Source organism: Pinus tabuliformis, chromosome 7, assembly GCF_031772625.1.
Source record: "Pinus tabuliformis cultivar Carrire ecotype Pingquan chromosome 7, CPIR1, whole genome shotgun sequence".
In the NCBI taxonomy this organism is placed as follows: Eukaryota; Viridiplantae; Streptophyta; class Pinopsida; order Pinales; family Pinaceae; genus Pinus; species Pinus tabuliformis.
The window spans coordinates 1260796296-1260801642 of record NC_142293.1 but is presented as its reverse complement, the minus strand read 5'-3'; the positions used below and the strand labels follow the sequence as shown (position 1 = coordinate 1260801642).

Below are 5347 nucleotides of genomic sequence, written 5' to 3'. Positions count from 1 at the left end.
CTATCAATGTTAAGCAATACGGAGATCAACATTACCATAAAATAGAGATAGAAAGGTTAATTTGAGATATTTTGAGATGCAGAGTTCTTAATAAAAAGGAAAATACCTGATACACTGATTCTAGTACCAAAAAAAAAAAATTTAGATTACCGAAGATTAAGATAATAATAAAAACAAATTTCCAATTCCAGTAATAAACAAAATGTTGAATAAACTTCATGAAACCAAATATTTCTCAGAATTATACCTTAGATAAAGGAATTATCAATTCACGATACAACTTTATTTTGCAAAACAATATTTAGTACTCATGAAGGACATTACAAATTCAAGGGTAATGTCATTCAGTTTAACCAAAGTTCTTAATTCTAAGCAATCATGAATGGAATTTTCCAACCATGTCTTAAAAAAATTGTATTTATAAACTTTGATTATTTTCTCATCTGTAGAAACTCATGAAAAGAACACTTTAAACACAATTAACAGGTATTGACCATCTTGGTAGAAACACAAATTTATTTTGATTTGTTCTTTTGTTAAAACGAAGATGGAATACCTAGGCCACATAATCTCAAAATAAAGAGTCAAAGTTGATCTTAACAAAATTAAAAAAATCACATAAAGACCATCACTAAAAACATCTCTTTTATGTATCAGACTATTTTATCTTCGAATCGGAATAAAAATTAAAATATAACTTATCTGATAATGTATGTCATTTTATAGTTTCAAACATAGCTTATCATGTTGAGTGGCTTGCTCTCAAATGGATGGTTGTGCTTTAAAAAAGTTGCAAAACCATGGAATTTTTTATCATTATGAGCTATAAAAATGAGCACCGAATTCTCCGCCACAATATTTTCCTATACTGACAGGAATAGAATTGAAGAATATGCCCAACTAAATTAGTATATTGATAACTGCCATACCCCTAGCCATAGGTAGTTGTCTCATGTGCAGCATCTACAATTATGTACACTATCTAAAATTGATCTAAGCCCACAAGTTAAGACATAATATCCACTCAATATATCATGTAAATTTGTCCTACAAAATAAAGAGCGATGCAGAAGCCTTCTAACGTCAATTCTCACCATTCACAAGACAAGTTTTCTTGCTAGTTTGATGAGGAAAGCTAGTAAACCAATGAGCTGATGACTTTACTTGAGTCCTGATTCAAGATTTACTTGAGCTCTGATTCTCTATAGTGTGCATGTTTCTCCCAGTCTTGTCCAAGTTGGCATCCTTTGCAGGATGTGTTGTCCATGTATATAGTTGATGCTGTCAGCATAGATGGTTTCCATTTCAATGCTTCATGCTCAACCAAACATAGTTCAAGAAGATAGAATGCCAACTTCTCAAGCTAATCCATGGAACCAAACCAAAAAGAGCATTAAATTTATAAAGATCCCATTTATGCAAGCTTACAGTTAGAACAAAATAGTGCATGATGCCTCTCATGCAACACATCAAAAATACAATGCATTTCATAACATAATTGAGGCTCAATGCCATTTGAATATTCATCAAAATTTCAAGAAAAGTAGAATACCTGTTTATCAGCTTGAGCAGCCTTTAGAAACCTTTTCATGAAAACAAAGGGAGTTGGTACATCCAAATTGAATCTTAATTTGTTGAGCATCAATTTCTCCTGAAGAAAATGAAACATACCGTAAACATGAGCAAAGATAACAATTCCAAATATGAACTATTTAAACAATTAGAAATATAAAGCTCGAAATATGGGAGACAAGTATGACATAATAATTTGAGAAAACAAAATCTCATCATGGAGAGAAATTCACCACGTGTATAAACATTGTTTGAGATTGTAATCAATTCCTTAACCTATAAAGCCATTAAGGAAAATGAGTTCGAATGTGAAGCCTTATTCTAGATGCCAAATCAAGGGCACAAGAAACAAGTTTTTAGTCAAAAAAATATCAATACAAAATTTCAACTTCACAACGAAATTTTCCTCCTGTGATTATTTACTACCTTGGGAGCCCAAATTTCTTCATATTTGGAAGCAACTAGCATGGCAATCAACCCCACTAGTTGAATATCCTTTCTCGTAATAGTGTACACCACAGAAAGAAATCTATTAATAAGGGTAATCATGAGAAAACGTGTCTTATCCATTAAATCAAATTTTAGATGCACCTGTAAGTACAAATTGTTTATGTTAGAAAATTATCAACAGAAAGGTACAAAAAAAATTATTATTACAGAAACAGATAGATATCGATATGAATTAATCAGGAACATCACAGTCAATAAGTATTTCCCTCATCTTCTGGTTGATATCAACTTGGCTTGAGTTTGATGAGAGATTGTTGTATGCGTGCAATACAACAAACACAACTGACCAAAATATAAACAAATTAGACATACAATTATTTATTCAGAGTTGAATCTAAACTATAGACATGGATCAAGGCTCACATCAATGCTTGACCTAATGTCCTCATTCATAATTATAACATTCCATGATGCTTAAGTGGGCACTTTAATTCTCCAGTGGAGATATTCATGTATGGCACAGACACACACTGCTCACATGTAATCATTGCATACATGTAATCACTACATACTATATGCAATGAAAATATAGTGTCTGATTAAATTGTTTAAATGAAGTTTATTCTTCCAAGACAAGATGTTGTTATTTCGAATAGAATAAAAATAGTTTGCAAGGCTCCCATGACAAAAGGGACATACCTTGGTATACCAATAGAAATGGTAAATGTCTTGAACATATTCAACTACAGCAAGTTGATTTTCATTATCTGCTTTGTCAATGTCGGGCAAGTCCTCTTCCTCTTCCATGACATCCCACTCAATGGCTCTAGATGAAAGTTGTTTAATAGAAACCATTGGATGGAAATTGGAGCTATGGATTAGATACACCCTTCACTTGCTTTTGCAAAAGAATAGAGTAAAAATATGTGAATAAAAATCACCATCTACACATGATAAAATAAGAGCAGTGGACCAAATGCTCCTAACCTCACTTCTGGCAATCAGTGTTGATGTAAAAGCTCATGGAAGCCTTGTATTCCTTTTTGATGCATCAGTCATTGGCATTCTGCTTGAGACACCTTTAGCTACAAGTGGGAAGAACCTAGACTTGGATGCATTTGAAGCAGCTTTGCCTGAGATGTCAACATTTGAAGGCTTTGGTGGTCTCCCTGAAGCTGAAGTACATTTGCTAGAGAGGTCAGTAGTGGAAGGCCTCCCTGGAGTTGAAGCATGTTTACCTGAGAGGCCAGTAGTAGAAGACCTCCCTGAATCTGAAATGTTTTTACCAGAGAGACAGTAGTAGAAGGCTTGCGTTGTATCCTTGAACTCGATGGATCATTACTTGAGACCTCAACATTCAAAACCCTGGGCAGTTTCCCTGAAATTGATTTAGGTGTATGTAACGGTCCAACATTAGAAATCCTAGATGATTTTCCTGAACCTGCTACATCCTTGGATTTTGAAACCAAATTTGATCTAATGCTTCCCTTTTCATCTTTGTTCCTCTGTGGCCCTAGTAGTTGAATGGCAGGAAAACTAGACCAACAGATGTAAAATAAATACATGTAAACCATCCCAACTAAATAGGCAAGAAAAGAGCCCTGTTATTGACCTCAATATATCCACATGCAGTTACTGATTTGAGACAGAGGCCAACGTATAAATCCTAGTAGTAGTGAACTCAAATCACTCACCTCATGCTGCATAGTAACATCTAGGGATTGATATATGATAAATAAATCAAACAGTTGTTTAATCACACACAATTTATATAACCATGGATGATGTACATACCATGGATGATGACTTTGTTGTAGCACTCGTATTCTTGACATCGACACTAAACCTCCTACACACCCAATTCTAATTGTTAACTCTAATTGGTAAAAAACCCCAAAATATCTGCAAAAGACCAAAGCATCATATTGGGAAGCTGAATCTTCCTTGGCATTTTCTTATCAGCAAGCTGATTCTGCTTCCTAGATTTCATGTGGACATAGAATTACACACCCAAAGCGTCACATACAACATTTTTCTTCATCAACCCCCACCAGAAGAGGGTTTAAAATGCTTGAATAAGAATATGGCTAGAGAAAAATGCTTGACTAGAGAGGTTAAGCTAACAATAAAAACATCTTTATAAAACTAAAGTTTCCGCTATGTGCTGATAAAACATGAGTAATACATAAGGGTTTTGCAAATTTAAAAAAAATTACATATGTTCTAGGAATGAAAAAGCCTACTTACTCTAGCTTGATCTCATCATCCCCATTGGGTTTTGAAGCATGGCACCCTAGGTTCCCAATGTCTAATAAAACCCTTCTAGGCCTCGTTTCGGCCCGCGTCACCACTACATCACAGAGTATGCATATAACCTCTATTAAATCGATCTCTGTTTTACACTAGCCATATAGAGCCATTTATATTCATATAAACACTAATAAAGATGTATTACATATTTGTTGATATTAGGTTTTGGTATGGGGTTTGGATAGCAGAATACTGTAAAATACCTTTGCTAGCCATGGGCCTGTTGGGCTTCGCCACCCTATTTTCGATTCCAATTTTGGTTTGCCGAAAAGAAAAACACAAAGCATTCAGTAACTATTGAACAATCAAACCCCTTCAAAGCTGATAAGGAAGCCATAACTAAGCACGATCCTGACCTTAAACATAAAATCAAATTGAAATTTAAGAAAATACACCAATACCAGTAGTGAAGAGAGATCTACTCTTGAGATGGCCAATAGCAGACTTCTTGTAACTGTTTCAGAAGAAAGGCGTGATTTGATTATAGCCATTATTTCCTTACATGCTTATATCATTTCATTGAATAAGCCCTTGATCAGTCCTAGATGCAACTCTAGAGAGGTCCAGATATAGCTCAAAAAACCCTTCAAATTTGGCAGAAATGATAAATCTTACAAAAGGTGAGGATAAGGCTACAAACAATCTACCTTGGAGGTATTTTAAATATATATAGATTGATTTCAGAAGAGACCAGAACAGAGGCTTAAATGAGCATCATATTATTCTAGAAACCATAGAGAGATAACACAATAATTTCTTCCAAATTCACTCAGAATAATCCCAAATTTTGTCCACAGAGATGCCATTGAAAATACTTAGGTCAAATACTACTGAGTTCTACCAAGAAGAGGACCCAAATAGGTCCCAGAATAGGCCTGAAATTAATACAAAAATGCCTCAGACAGGGGGGTCTTAGAAAGGTGGAGAAGGGCCTTAGTAAAGGGCTAGTTTGTGCCTTAAATGAGCCAAAAAGAAATGCAAGATAGATACAAATTAGCCTCATAAAATAATCATT

General features: G+C 34.4%; 1 long non-coding RNA gene across 1 annotated transcript; it reads right to left on the bottom strand.

Annotated features, from left to right (window-relative positions):
* Positions 1-4320: 4320 nt before the first annotated feature.
* On the bottom strand, positions 4321-4597 carry LOC149251995 (uncharacterized). The gene is made up of 2 exons (XR_016266036.1): positions 4536-4597; positions 4321-4372 (listed from the first exon to the last, which is right to left on the bottom strand). It is a non-coding gene; the product is annotated as an uncharacterized LOC149251995 (long non-coding RNA).
* Positions 4598-5347: the final 750 nt, after the last annotated feature.